The 16,253-nt window shown below is 45.9% G+C and overlaps 1 long non-coding RNA gene across 1 annotated transcript in view; it reads right to left on the reverse strand.

Annotated features, from left to right (window-relative positions):
- The window catches only part of LOC308571412, a 93,098-nt gene that overhangs the window by 50,415 nt on the left and 26,430 nt on the right, over positions 1–16,253 (reverse strand). The window lies entirely within an intron of this gene.

The raw sequence follows: 16,253 nt of genomic DNA on the forward strand, positions 1-16,253 counted from the left end.
TACTTAACCTGAAACTGTTCTTAACCTGAAGCACCACTTTAGCTAATGGGGCCTCCTGCGGTTCCTGCGCCGCCAGAGCACGATTTCTGTTCTCATCCTGAAGCAAAGTTCTTAACCCGAGGTTCTATTTCTGGGTTAGTGGAGTCTGTAACCTGAAGTGTATGTAACCTGAAGCGTATGTAACCCGAGGTACCACTGTATTAATGTCACCACCTGCCAATCAGCCAAATTGCTGTTTTTCTGTTCTGTTTCTAGTCGGTCATCTTTCTACAACATTGGGCCATGTTCTGAGAGCTCCATTACGCTTAAACCTGGAACCAGCTGCCCCTGTGGCTTCGCCAAATTTTGATGACACGGGGGAAAGTTTGCCAGCAGTTTCACTCACAAAAGGGGGGGGGGAATACAGGTTGTAAGACATATTCCTTCCACTTTTTCATGTTTGACCTAATCACGCGCTTGGCAACATGGACGTAATCAGCATTTACATGTAGCTCTGAGCCAGTCATGGTGAATTCCCTCAGAGGTTCAGCCCCAAACATTTTGCTGTATTGGTTGAAGGCTCCCCGCCCCATTCCACATGCAGAAGGCAAGTGACTGGCATTTGAACAGTGGCGTAGCGTGGGTTGTCAGCACCCGGGGCAAGGCAAGTAATTTGTGCCCCCTAACCTGTGGATTTGCGCCCCCTAACCCTAACTCCCAGATGTTGCGCCCGGTGCGGCCGGCCCCCCCTGCACCCCCCACGCTACGCCACTGCATTTGAATTCATGGCTGTGGGCTCACGATACCTCTAAAGCACATTTGAAGAACATTTCCCCCTTCAGATAATTCTGGGTGCTGTAGTTTACCCAACAGAGTTACAATTCCAAGCAAACCTAAGCAAACTGATGGTGCCCAGAATTCTTTGAAGGGGGAGATGTGCTTCAAATGTGCTATATAGCTTCTTTCTACAGATGGTATTTGACTCCTGTAAAATTAGCAAAGATATATCATAACTGTGACAATCTATGTTGGAAATGTAAAGAAAAGGAAGGAACCTTTTAGCATATGTGGTGGACCTGTCCCAAGGTGAAAGACTTCTGGGAAAAGATTTATAATGAATGGGGGGGGGGGGAGTTGAAATATACATTTATAAAGAAACCAGAAGCCTTTCTTCTTGGAATAACAGGTTTGGAATTGCCCAAGAAAGATGTTAAATTATTTTTGTATGCCACAACTGCTGCTCGTATTTTGTTAGCTAAAAAGTGGAAAACCCAAGAATTACCAACGATAGAAGAATGACAGATGAAGATGATGGATTTTTCGGAGCTAGCTGACCTAACCGGAAGAGTCCGCGACCAGAAGGAGGAGGAGTATCAGGAAGAGTGGATCAAATTTAATGATTATTTAGTTAAATATGTTAAATTAAATTAACTGAAAACAGCTTGCAGATACTTAATTGGCTTAGGATTTTATTTATGTTAGGTGATGAATTAATATGTTTAATTCCATAATGTGAAGATTTAAGGATGTTAATGTTTAAGTTAAATTTCGTAAGAATTGGGATTTGGAAAACCGTTAAAAGGACATGCAATGAAATTCAACCAAGGGAAAGCGAGGAAGTCACTGAACAAAGTTAATAAGTGTCATTTTCAATAAGGCTATGATTTTTGTTTGTTTGTCTTGTGTGTTTGTTTGTTTATAATATTGTGAAATCCAATAAAAAAATTTTGGGGGGAAAACAAAAAACAAATGTGCTATATAGTGTGCACGCAGCCTTAATTCAGTGTTGGTGACAGAGCAGTGTTCTCCGCTGTGCTGAAAGGTAGTAGGCTGGCTAGCTTAGAGGGCAGAGGACAGGCCTCCAATATCTGGCCACTCCCTCCCTCCCTCCCTTCCAGGGAGGGCAGCTGCCTTACTCTGCCTAATAGAAGGGCCGGCCCTACTTATTTGTACGATGTTGCCAGTGTCACGATGGGACCTGGTTGTGGGGAACAGAGCGGCCCCTGAGAATGCAGAAGTTGGTCACCCATTCTTTACAAAGCTTCCTCTGCCCATCAGCCAAGCCTGAGTCACAAGTTCCTCTCTTGTCTACGCTGTGTTTCACGTCCTTTTTATTTTTGCAGGTGCCTTGCATATGATAATTCAGGAACAGGTACTTAAGTCAGTGTGAATCATAACCCGATCAGCTTAAATTTTCAGACCGAGTCAGGAATTATATTTTGAAATTGGAATAAAATACTACTAAAAAAGAGAGGAAGAAATAATAAGAAAAACGAAAGACGTGCTCTCTCTCTCCCCCCCTCTGTTATCCAAACCTGTCAAAAGTAATACTATGGAGCACAAGTACATGAGTTCTTATTAGCACTTTCAAATTAAATTTAATGTGTATGAGCCTATACCTCAGATCCATGGGCTGAGAGGCTTTAGAACAGTGTTTCCCAAACTTGGGCATCCAGCGGTTTTTGGACTACAGCTCCCATCATCCCTAGTGTTGTAAACAAAAACTGCTCCCTTTCCCTTATGGGGTAGACAAGAGCCCTTATAGAGTCCTTTCTAGGTTCTCCATCGGTAGGAGAAAATAACAGAGGCCAACCAGAGAACATTGAGAAGCAAAGCAGCTAGTAAGCCTGATCTTTATTAAAGCTATTGCAACAGGGTGCTTCCCCCACACGCAGGAGAGAGGAGGATCCCAAACCGTGCGTGCAAGCCCTTATATAGAATTTTGAACTGCCCACCCTAGAGCCCAAGACCACCCCTCCATACATCATACATACATCACAGAGGGGGTGTAGCCCAAGACCACCCCACAGTACATTATATATACCTCAGAGAAGGGGCGGACTACAACAGAAATCTGAGTGCCTTGTTTTTATCCTGTCTGCCAGGTTACCTGATTGGATTACTTGGGTATCCTGGCCACTGTTTTCTTATGATAACTGCTGTGGGGTTTCAGACATGTGGTTTATACATTTATGTATGTGCTTGCTTGGTACATTTGTGAATTTGTATTTTATATATATAAGACCTTAAAATTCTTATAACGCTAGATAGTAGGACCAGTGGTCAGGGATGATGGGATTTGTAGTCCCAAAACAGCTGGACACCCATGTTTGAGAAACCCTGATTTAGAAGATGGAGTGAGCTCAGCAGAACCAGAGCTATGTTGCCCAATGGAAATGGCATGCACACCAGTGGAACGCCCATGATGCCCTGATATTAAACGCCACTGATGAAGGTAATCCAGTAAACCAATCAAAAACAGGGTGGAGTTATGGGCAGGATGTAGGCGGAGCACACTTATGCCAAATCCTATGGCGCTTCATTCCCCAGGCACACCCCTGTTGACAAGACTTTGGACCAGGTGCAGGCCTGGCATGAGAAATTTCCCTCTCATTGACCTCGATGGGAGGGAGAAATGAAAAACAGCTTTTCCCACCTGCTGTAGCAGAGAAATGGAGATACGGGTGGCGCTGTGGTCTAAACCACTGAACCTCTTGGGATTTGCCAATCAGAAGGTTGGCGGTTCGAATCTCCGTGATGGGGTGAGCTCCCGTTGCTCTGTCCCAGCTCCTGGCAACCTAGCAGTTCGAAAGCACACCAGTGCAAGTAGATAAATAGGTACCGCTCCGGCGGGAACGTAAACGGCGTTTCTGTGCGCTCTGGTTTCTGTCACGGTGTTCCATTGCGCCAGAAGCAGTTTAGTCATGCTGGCCACATGACCCGGAAAGCTGTCTGTGGACAAATGCCAGCTCCCTTCTGTATTATTATTATTTTTATCTTATGTTGTATTAATTTTATCTTTACTTGTACCAATGTACCTACAACTTTTCTGCTATTGCAATAAGAATCACGAGTTGAGGGCTATGAATGAGAAATGACATAGCTGTCTGTGGTTACACATCGCCATCTACTGAGTCTACAGTATACACACACCAATTCACAAGTTCAAATGACTTTATTCAAAAGCAAGGCTACACCGACAATCACACCTATATATGCAAAGCAGAGGAAAAACACCCCAAATCCTGTCTTCATTTCCTCTCTTATCGATCTGCCCCCAGGCATCACTCAAAGCCTTCCTGAAAATCAGAAAACAAACAATACATTTTGTTGTTTAGTCGTTTAGTCGTGTCCGACTCTTCGTAACCCCATGGACCAGAGCACGCCAGGCACTCCTGTCTTCCACTGCCTCCCGCAGTTTGGTCAAACTCATGCTGGTAGCTTCGAGAACACTGTCCAACCATCTCGTCCTCTGTCGTCCCCTTCTCCTTGTGCCCTCCATCTTTCCCAACATCAGGGTCTTTTCCAGGGAGTCTTCTCTTCTCAGGAGGTGGCCAAAGTATTGGAGCCTCAGCTTCAGGATCTGTCCTTCCAGTGAGCACTCAGGGCTGATTTCCTTCAGAATGGATAGGTTTGATCTTCTTGCAGTCCATGGAACTCTCCAGAGTCTCCTCCAGCATCATAATTCAAAAGCATAAATTCTTTGGCGATCAGCCTTCTTTATGGTCCAGCTCTCACTTCCATAGCCATCGGTAAACATCAGAAAAAACAATAATCTGCCTCAGTCCTTTTGTATACAGTATGCTGTCTATAACACGTCAAACGCACTCTTTACGGTGTTCCATTTCTCCAAAGGTATTGGACTATATTAAAGGGAATTTCTACTTTTTCTCTCTCTCTCTTTTTAATTTTTTTCCTTTTTAAAATGCATTTTATTGTGCTGATACAAACGTTGTTAATTAACCCATTATTATCAAAAATTACAAATTGTACATCTCAACATAAACATAATAAAGAAAAGAAAAAACAAAAACAAAAAACAACATACAAAACAAAACAAAAAATCACATAGACCAATTTAAATATATCTATACAGTGCGCTCCCGTTGTTCCGAAAGCACCTTCGGGTGCAAGTAGATAAATAGGGACCGCTTACCAGCGGGAAGGTAAATGGCGTTCCGTGTGCTGCGCTGGCTCGCCAGATGCAGTTTGTCACGCTGGCCACGTGACCTGGAAGTGTCTGCGGACAGCACTAGCTCCTGGCCTATAGAGTGAGATGAGTGCACAAACCTAGAGTCTGGCAAGACTGGCCCATACGGGCAGGGGTACCTTTACCTTTATACAGTGGTACCTCAGGTTAAGAACTTAATTCATTCTGGAGGTCTGTTATTAACCTGAAACTGTTCTTAACCTGAAGCACCATTTTAGCCAATGGGGCCTCCCGCTGCCGCTGCGCCACTGCTGCATGATTTCTGTTCTCATCCTGAAGCAAAGTTCTTAACCCGAGGTAATATTTCTGGGTTACCGGAGTTTGTAACCTGAAGTGTATGTAACCTGAAGCGTATGTCAGTGTGCAGAGGCAGCACTGAGCATCATATAAATCACATAAAAAACCAGCCATCTGGTAAGCACACATGAGCATAATTAAAAGTAATCTGTTACACACGTGAGTAATAAGTATTGACCCAAAATTAAAGGACCTAGGAGAATTGAAAAAGAAAGAAATAACCTGGTTGGAATATTATCAGTTAAAAGCCACCTTTGAAAAGGATAAAAGGATTAAGGGATTTGATAAAAAATAAATATATCTTATATGGAGCTAGACATATTATATAGTAACCTCTTTCAAAAATGTATAAATTATTATTCAATTGGCAAAGGAAAGAGGAAGATATTTAAAAAGTTATAACAAAATGGGAGTGAGATCTGGGGCATATGACTGAATCCCATAAATGGAAGGAATTATGGAGTAAAAATATAAAATTTACGGCTTGCTATCTTATAAGAGAAAATCTTATGAAAACATATTATAGATGGTATTTGACGCCTGTAAAATTGGCGAAAATAAACAAATCATATAAAAATAAGTGCAGGAGGTGCAAGGAGCATGTAGGAACATACTACACATGTCGTGGTCTTGCCCAGTGATACAAAAATTTTGGAATATGACTTACGAGGAGATAAAAAGATTGATAAAAATTACATTCAGCAAGAAACCAGATGAATTTCTACTAGGAATTGTTTCAAATAACACCCTTAAAAACAAATTCAGGTTATTTATGTATGCGACGTCAGCATCAAGGATTATTGTGGCAAAACATTGGAAAGATGTACATGCTCCTACTAAAGAAGAACGGTTAGCTAGGAAACCCTACCAGGAGGTGGGGCTGCGGGCGGCACGCCCTTCCCCACATTCACGGGGGGGGGGCTGGCTCCAGCCCCCGCGATACCTAAGGGAATCCCCGCCCGTGTCATACCCCGGGCCAGCCAATCGGCTGGCTCCGGGGGCGGGGCCTCGGCTATTTAAACCTGCTGCAGCCCACGCTCCTCCTCTTTTCCTCCGCTGCTGCAGCTGACCCGGTTTTGTAGGTGCTTGGGATTTTAGGTTCTGTAGCCTGTTTCTTTGGTCTTTGCTTGGCTTCTTTTTCCTCTCCTTTTTAGGTTTGCTCCTTCTGCAGCGAGTTCGAAGAGCAGACTTTAGATCAATCTTTTGTTTTTTCAAGTCCTCAATTCAAAGGCTCTGTCTTACTTGCGGATTTTACAGTGGCTTCTATAACGCGGGTGGCTGCAGCGCCCGGGTGAGGTTGGTGACTGGGGTTTTTATTAACATTGTGTGTGTTGTTTATTCACAATTTTCCTTGCATGAGTGAAAGGGGAGGCAGCTTGTAAAAGGGGACCAGGGTTTAAAGCGTAGGCAGCTCATTTCGCGCTTTAACATTCTCAGGGTTTTAACCTTGATCGTGTCGTTTATTCTAAATTTTCCTTGCACGAGTGAAAGGGGGGTGCAGCTTTAAAACGCGGTCAGTTTTGAAGGAAAGGCCGTGATCGCAGGGTCGCTCTAGCCGGGCTTTACTAAGAAAATTGTTTTCCGGTTGCATTGGTTACTGCTGCTACCCGGCGGCATTTTAACTCCACCACGTGGTCAAAAAAGGCAGCCGCCATCTTAGGAGAGGCATTCACCCTCCGCAGGGTCAGTGCTCTTTAAATAAAGCTGCCTCCTTCTAGTATTTGCAACTTTGTTTTACCCTTCCTTCTTAGCAAGCTGCTCCGTGCTTGGGCTGCTACATTGTTGCGATCCCTTGGCTGGCTCCCGGGTCTACAGGGGAGAATCTATTCTTGTAGCAAGTTGCTGAATGACAGGCTTTTAAAGTGCGGTTTATTGGGGGAAATACTTTTTAAAAAAATATTATAAGAAGAGTCTTTGGAAGTGCTGGGTACTGGTTTCAAAGCGCTGACTGCTTTTGAAATTAATTGGTGCAATTAGCAAATGCTGTGGCTTATGTTATTTCAGCTCTGCTTTTAAAAGCCTCAACTCAGAGGCAATCCTTGGAGGTGCTGAATGCTGGTTTTAAATGCTGTTTGCTGACTGCTTGTAAAATTGGTGCAATTGATTGATTGGTGCAATTGGCAATCACTGTGGCTTATACGTTATTTCAGCTCTGCTTTTAAAAGCCTTAACTCCTAAAGGACTTGCTTACAGTTCGGTTGGTTCTGGCAATTGAGGACTGCCTCTTTAAGCTTTTATTCACAGTGGCAGTTAAGGGGCTTCTTAATTAAACCACCTTGGATATTCCCCCAATCTTACAGGCTGATAGTGGCTCACTTCCTCCTTTTATATCACATAGAGCGTAGGACTGCAGATTTACAGGTAGTGTGTTTAGTGCGGAATTACTGCGCTTTACCATTGTAATCAAACACTTGGCAAAGGGTATATTCATACACAGCCCATTATATTCATAGTATATACTTATTGCATAGTCATCTTAAACAACTCAATTCATTCCATTTAGCATAATTCATTACTCATATTGAGTGCATATAGCGCGGTAAGATCGTGGGATACCCTTTGTCCAAATTGTGTTTCCTCCTGCTGGCGTAGTTAATACTGAAAAGTGCGGAGCTGGTCTAACCATACTTTTGGTCAGTCAGCTTAGGCAATACTGAACTAAGCTTAGGGGTCTAGTGACACGTGCATTATATAAATAAATTCTTAAATTACACGATTAACAAATAAACAACAATAATAAAATAATTAAAATAATAATAAATAAATAAAAATTAATTGATTTTATTTTTATTTTAAAACAATAAATAAGTAAGTAAATAAATAAAAAAATAAAAAAATTGGGATTAGGATTAGCGGGGGCACGGTTGCGTATTAGTTCTTGCCAGACCAGGTCACCTACCAGGTGCTGGTGCTGTACACTCCTTCCAGCATGCCTTCTGGTAAAAAACAGGCATCTTCCCGCAAGGGGAACAAGGAAGCCACTCAAACTAATTCACTGGTGCCTGTTATGCCGTGTAACCCGCAAGCATTTGCTCAATTCTTTGCGGCATTTGAAATCTTTTATAGGCAGTGTCAGCCAGGGGCCATACCACTCCCAGCGCCAACGCCGGCCTCCCAAGGTTACATTCCTGGCACCCTTCCCAGTAATCAGGAACAACCAAGTACCTCTGCCTCTGGTTTGGGCATAGCCCCGCCGGGACCCGCCGCTGGGTCACCACGTATAACTCGCTCTCAATCTGCTCGCTCCCTTGGGTATAATTCAGGTTCCTCTGGTGGCAGAGCGCCTCCTGAGAGGTCTAGCAATACTAATTCTCATCAGGACATAGGTGTGCCCAGTTTTTTTCAGGAAGCAGCGCAGCAGCTCACGTTGGTGGAAGGAGATTCCGGATCATCGTACAAAGAGGAGCAACAGGGGCACCATGACGACCCCCCGGCCGCTGCCCAGACTGTTGCTGACGCTGAGCAGCAGGGTGGGAAAAGGAAGTCCAAGAAGAAACACGGTTCGAAAAAACGCAAGAAAAGCAGGAAGTCGGATTCCGAGGACTGGTCAGGTACCTCTTCTTCCGATTCGGATAGCGACGCCCCCATGGAGGCTTACTGGGGCTTGGGCGAGGATAATTCTGGGCTTCCTTTGTGGGTGCATGAAAGGAGGGCTAACTCCCACCGTAAGTCCTTTAACGGGTCTCTGGAGTGGAAAGGGGGGGCATTGGTGGAAGACGTAAAAACATCCACCAACGTGTGGCCCGCTTTTATATTGGGATACCATTTATCTAAGAAAAAGAGGACCAAAATACTCAATGGGCACTACATCGACATATTTACGCTCCTCCCCCTGACAGGTAAAGGGGAGAAAAAATGCATTTATGGGAAGCGGGGATACAGAACCCCGCAGGCGGAGCGGACTTTTGAAAATTGGTTAGATGGCTACCAGGTCTTCATGGGGGTAGTTTCTGCAGCTTATCCAAAACGCGCTATGCATCTCATAGCACACATGGCGCACGTTAGAAGGGCCTTTAAGCTAGCAGGGGAGAATGCCGCCTTATCTTATGACGAGGCTTTCCGTAGAAACGCGTCACTTCATCCATCCACTCGCTGGGAATTGAGGGACGAGAACTATTGGATGGATCATGTAGCTCCATATGTTAAGAAGAAATCCCAGGATTCTCCAAAGGTGAGAAAGATGGTGCCAAAACGACGTTGGCAATGTTGGGATTTCAACAGGGGGGTCTGTTCCCGACCTGCATGTAAGTATGCACACGAATGCGAAAGGTGCCTCGGTAATCACCCGGGCTCCGCCTGCCCCAAAGGAAAGCAGCCCTTTCGAGGCGGCAGGGGGTACCACCACCAAGGTCCTAGGGGTACCTTCGGACACCCACAGGGGACCTCTGGGAACTGCCAGTAATGTGGCCCTTGGGCTAGCTCACACAGCTATCAAATTGCACCCGTTAAAAGCCCTATTAGATCAATACCCCAATAAAATAGCAGCGAGATACCTTTGGGAAGGGTTTTCCTCAGGCTTTAGAATCCCAGTCTCCTTTCCACCAAACCCGGGCAATCCACCCAACCAAAAATCAGTGAGGGAAATGCCAGAGATAGCCAGAAAGAAAATTTAAAAAGAAATTGCAGCTGGGAGGGCGGCCGATCCCTTTAGCCAACCCCCTATCGAAGGCTTGCACATCTCCCCCCTGGGTATTGTTATTATCATAAATTCCTTTCTTTGCGATCTCTTATGATTTTCACAGGCAGGTTAAAAGCTGGCATTCTATGTGGATTTTGTACTCTTCCAAAAATCATATTGATAGGGGACAGCCTCTGTACAATGCTTCCATAAACAAAATTAATCTCCGATCTGTCCTTTATTTTTCTCAGGCTTACCAAATATATCAAATGAGTCTGGGGGTTCTGTCAGGTCAAACTTGCATTCCAGCATTCCTTCTCATTCAAACAATCCTGATTCTCTCTCTCTCTCCCCCCCCCGTCGTCCTTCCTCCGACAAGCCTGTCTTGGCGAGACGCCATTTTTTAACTGCGTCATAAAAAATTTCCTCTTTACTCACCGTTCTCCAGTCTTCTTTCCTGTTATACTCCATCCCACATAGTTCTTAAAATCCTGCTTATGATTCATAAAAACGCGACGATCTTGTTTCTATCTGGGGTGAAGGGTTATTAATGTCACATCATGCAGAAAAAAAGAGTTTTTTCCTCCGCCCCCCCTTCGTTTCAAACATACAGTCTCCTTATGGTAATTCATCAGAAGATTTACTTATCTGTCCGTCACTCCTGGTCGTAGAGATCCATTAATCAGCAGTCTTATCAGTCGAGCTTTACTTGATGTATGTGCTTTCAGCTTCATTTCCAATCGTATGTTTCCAATTATAATTCCGAGCTGAAGCAACCAGCACGCGCTGATTGGAATCGGCGTCAGGAAGATCTGACTTCACTGAGGGCCTGTGCCAAGTGTTCAGCACCCCCATCACTCGTAACAGGGGGTGCATTGTGAACACAGCTGGCAGGACAGTGTCCCCCCACATCCTGGGGGGGTTAGGAAGGCTGCATACATCCCATAGCAGCCCCTTAGTACCTCGTATGGGTCAGAGAGATGTTATTGTAGGCCATATTCCAACGCGCCACCTGGTGGCCCCCCCAGTGCACCTCTTTGCTGACATCATTTATCTCTTTAGCTGAGGAGCTCGGAGTCCCGTTGGCGGCGGACAAAACCGAGGGGCCCACCACCAAAATGTTGTACCTAGGCATTGAATTGGATACAATTGCACAGACTTCCAGGTTGCCAAAGGAAAAATTAGTTGCCCTTAGAGAATTGATTCAACAGCTTCTTCCATTGAGAAAAGTCACCCTCAAACAGATCCAGTCTCTATTAGGTCACCTGTATTTTACCTGCCGGGTGGTATCACCTGGGCGCCCCTTTTGCACCCACCTAGCTAGATTGTCTGAGGGCCTACGTGCTCCTCAGCACAGGGTACGCCTTTCCAAGGCAGTTAAAGCCGACTTACAAGTATGGCTTCATTTCCTGGACAATTATAATGGTGGCAAGACACAATGCTACTTCACGCCGATTTTCAGGTGCAGTCCAATGCCGCAGGTTCGCTAGGATTCAGGGTTTTCTTTAAGGTGGCGAGCCTGGGCTCGAGTGGCAGTTAGGCATTGGTAGGGGTACTGTCCTATTGTTATGCTAATGAAGGGGGAAGGAGTGGCATCACCTTCCCCCAAGCAAGGGTAGTCCGGTAAAGGATTCCGGGGGGCGTGGCCTTGTCCTAAGCCTAAGGAGGTTTGGGGGGGAGGTCCTAGTTGGCGTGCCTCAGCAGGACTCCTCCCTCTGGTGATTAACCCTTCCGGTCTCTAGCCGGTTAGTAGTTAGGACCAATGCCTAAGCCAATACCACTCAGTTCCTGTAATCAATAAAGTTGTGGCCTAATTTGACCCATTAACCTGAATTCTTGTGTCCTGTGTCTTTATTTCATCGGGGGGAGGTGGGAACTCTCCACACAAATTGTGCGAGTACTTAGAGCTTGCTAAGCTGACAGATGTAATTGGAGATAAACCTAAAATAATAGTAAAAGAATGGGATTATCTAAATTATTTGAGGGGTGAGGGCTCACCAACAAAGATCTGGCTATCGATACCGCAAAAGAAGGGAATAATGATCTGTTGTGCCAAACAAGATTTTTTTGTATACGGCTCGTTCTTTCCTCTCTCTTTTTCTTTTCTTTTTTCCCTTTTTATTTTCCTCTCTTTTTTCTTTTCCTTTTGTACTTTATATCCTTTGTTTTATGTATGGCTTTTTTGTGTATGTCTTGAAAGTTAAATAAAGCTTTAAAAGAAAGAAAAAAGAAAAGAGAGGAGATTCCGACTCAACTTCAGGAAGAACTTTCTGACAGCAGGAGCTGCTTGACAGTGGGAAGAAATCCCTCAGGAGGCAATAATAATATAATAAATTTTATTTATATCCCGCCCTCCCCAGCCGAAGCCGGACTCAGGGCGGCTAACAACAATCAAATAATCCAACATTCTAAAAACATTTCATTATAAAAATTAATTAAAATCAAATTAATGGCAACCGTTAAGCAAAATTCTGTGCAGGTTGCCAGAGGAGGGAGTCAGGCTGTGGAGCGTGACGCGGAGCCAGCCGGGCTTGGAGGCACCCAGGTAGGGCCGGGCGGGGGCGGGGAGGTCTCGGTCTGCTGCGGGCGCAGGAGGGAGAGGGGGAGCCGTCGGGTCTCCTGGAAGGAAGCGAGGCGACGGCTGAGGGGGATGCAGCCCCGTCCCCAGCAACAGGCGCTCCTCGAAGTGAGGCCACAAGTCGGGGCTCAGACAGGGCCTGGAAGCAGCGGCTCCGGCTCTTGGGAGCGGAGAAGGGGACTTCGAAAGCGGCCTGGAGGAGAAAAGCCCCGATGCAGCGAGAGCGGGGAGCGTGCTGCCTTGTCCAGGCCTCCTCGCTTTGTGCCGTCCGCTGCCGGGAGCAGGACACGGGAGCTCCTCGTTCGCATGCTTTCCCGGGTGATCGGTTAGGGTTAGGGTCCCTCAGTCCCTCGCTTTGCTGCCTCCTCCCCCCCCAACCCCCAAAGCTTGGAGGTTCCCGGGCAAGGGGGAGGGAAAAAAATTGAAAACTTTCACTTTCGTGCGTCCCTCCCGGCGTGACGCTGCGCGCTGTCACGGGGCTGTAATGGTGGTGTGCCGCGAGATTTTTTTCATCAAACAAGTGTGCCTTTGACCAAAAAAGGTTGGGAAACACTGGTCTAGATGACCCTCGGTCCCTCCCAACTTGACAATTCCATGTTGAAAAGGGCATCCAATGAGCCTTTAAAGCACATGATGTTCCACAAACGATCTGGGGCATTTCAGCTTCCCTCTCACGGACCTACAATCCCCAGAACCCCTGACAAACTACAATTCCCAGGATCGTTTGGGGGGAAGACACCTGCTTTTTAGAACAGGGATGAGGAACCTGCAGCTTTCTTTCCCTGGTTTTCTAGGAACCAAGAACGGAAAGCTCAAGTACTCACCATACCTTTGGGGCTCATCCCCACTTCCCCTTGGGCAATGTGTCCAGCGAGCTCAGGTGTTAACAGATTTGCTCTCTTCTTAAATCTTTCCTTCCTCTTACCTGCTCTTTTCATGGGGGGGGGGGGCTTTGGCAGCAGCAGTTTCCTCAAAATTCTTTTAAATCCTATTCCTCCACTTAAAAAAGAAGAAAAAGAACCTTGCAGTTTTCTCAAATTGTGTTCTAAGCCATAATGTCAAGGGTGTGAGTGTACTTAGGGGGAAGCCTCATAACAACTACACACCCACACACCCCTCGCTGTGGGTTAAACCTCAGAGCCTAGGACTTGCCGATCGGAAGGTCGGCGGTTCGAATCCCCGCGACGGGGTGAGCTCCCGTTGCTCGGTCCCTGCTCCTGTCAACCTAGCAGTTCGAAAGCACATCAAAGTGCAAGTAGATAAATAGGTACCGATCCGGCGGGAAGGTAAATTGTTTCCAGACGCTGCTCTGGTTCGCCAGAAGCGGCTTAGTCATGCTGGCCACATGACCCGGAAGTTGTACGCCGGCTCCCTCGGCCAATAAAGTGAGATGAGCGCCACAACCCCAGAGTCGGCCACGACTGGACCTAATGGTCAGGGGTACCTTTACCTTTACCTATTGTGAATGCGACGGTTCCTACATTTCGGGGGAACTGAAGCCATAGGGGAGAGGCATGCCTTATGCCGCCACCTCATACAGAACCTAACTACAGTGGTGTCTCGCAAGACGAAAATCCGTTCTGTGATTCTCTTCGTCTAGCGGTTTTTTCGTCTTGCGAAGCAAGCCCATTGACGGATTAGCGGATTAGCGCTATTAGCTGCTTTTAGCGGCTTATCTGCTCATCGGATCAGCTGATAAGCGGCTTAGCGGCTTAGAAAAAGGGGGGAGAAACCCTGCAGGAACTCACAAGCCATTGTCGTCTTGCGAAGCAAGCCCATAGGAGATTCGTTTTGCGAAGCACCTCCAAAATGGAAAACTCTTTCGTCTAGCAAGTTTTCCGTCTTGCGAGGCATTCGTCATGCGGGGCACCACTGTACTATGTTCCTCCTTTATAAGTGTCTCCCTTGCAGACAGAAGGGCCCAGATTTAATCCTTATTTGCAGTGAGTTAGGTGCAGCCATGGCAGATGCCTTAACCTCCACCAGCTGGCATTCTGCGCCACCTTTTAAGTTGTTTTCTTGCTGCATCGTTCATCCGTCTTGACATCCAAGTAACATCAACAGCTAGAAGCCAAGTCAGGAGAGCAGGGAGGGGAAGAGAGATCAAGGATTCGGATGGAAGAGGGACCTCAAGCAGTTGCGGAAGTTGTGCTGGGACCCATTAGGTTGCCTCCCGAGTCTGGATAATGCATTATTGTTGAAGAGAATACCTGGATTATAAGTATGCCAAAAGAACACGCATGACCTGACGTGTTATTATCAAGACGCGTTCTCGCTGGACACCAAGCTGCTTTCAAAAAATCACTGAGGTGAGTAGCATAGCATCTTGGATCAGGGAGCCAAAATCTCAGAAGCGTCAATTCGGAAAGCTGAATTCAAGGGAGGCAATAGCTGAAACCAGCTCTGGCCACATGGGGGCAGCAAAATACAGTTTCTGAAAGCGTCTGCATTACATCCTATGGTGTATTGTCACTAGCTAAATGAATACTTGTCATTTGGAAGGCTATAGAAGGGCAAGAAGGTTTGAATTTGTGTTGGGGATCTATCAATACCAGCCTTGGATTATATTAAATAAAAATTTTACCTGGACATGTGCCGAGCTCCATTTTCAGCATTACCAGAACAATTATCCTGGATAGCTCAGTAGAGCATGAGACCCTTAATCTCTGGGTTGTGGGTTCAAGCCCCATGTGGGGCAAAATGATTCCTGCTTGGCAGGGGGTTGGACTAGATGTCCTCAAGGTCGCTTTCAACTCCACAATTCTGTGATTTATTCTATGGCCATATACTCTGAGGCTAAAGGTTTAGCTGTACCCCCAGACCCATCCCACAAAGTAGCAAGATCGTGAAACTTTGGGAAATTCTTTTTAAAATGAGCCTAGGGCTTGCCATTCGGAAGGTCGGTGGTTCAAATGGGGTGAGCTCCCGTGGTTTGGTCCCTGCTCCTGCCAACCTAGCAGTTCGAAAGCACAAAGTGCAAGTAGATAAATAGGTACCACTCCAACGGGAAGGTAAACGGCGTTTCCGTGTGCTGCACTGGTTTCGCCAGAAGTGGCTTAGTCATGCTGGCCACATGACCCGGAAAAACTGTCTGCGGACAAACGCCGGCTCCCTCGGCCAGTAAAGCGAGATGAGCGCTGCAACCCCAGAGTCGTTCCGACTGGACTTAACTGTCGAGGTCCCTTTACCTTTTAGAACATGTTTAGGAATGATGAGTGTGTAGGTTGCCATTATAATGGAATGACGTCGTGACTTGAAGGTGTGATTTATACGCAGCCTTAGAGTTAAGAAAAGAGAGGCATGGAAAGGCCGTATGGTTCAACCTTGTACTCAACCAGATATTCACAACAGAAAATATAATCTGGGGACCACAGCTGAGGACCTGCCAAACTATCAACAGCTGTGGACAAGTCAAGCCAGGGAGCCAGGCCACATGCATCAGTGACGGGTGACGCTAATAATAATAATAATAATAATAATAATAATAATAATAATAATCTTTTCCACTCATCCCTCTGCCCATAAAATATTTCCTTTCCAAATTCAGGTGGGTCAAGGCTAGCTATCTTTACCCAACTCTTGGGGAAAGACACTCTGTAAATGCTCAGAAGAGCTCAGTTCTTTATTATTGTTCTAGGGACGAATGCCAGAATTTCAAAAGAGGTTCTGGGACTAAACCCTGCTAGTTCAAGAAACGCTGATGGGCTAATTTTTTGGATGCAGTTCATGTATGAGTAGCCAGGGAGCATCAGTGCAAGATTTTGCATTGCTGCCTTTTCCCTGAGAACTGC

This window comes from Podarcis bocagei (assembly GCF_964188305.1).
Source record: "Podarcis bocagei genome assembly, chromosome: 13".
NCBI lineage: Eukaryota > Metazoa > Chordata > Lepidosauria > Squamata > Lacertidae > Podarcis > Podarcis bocagei.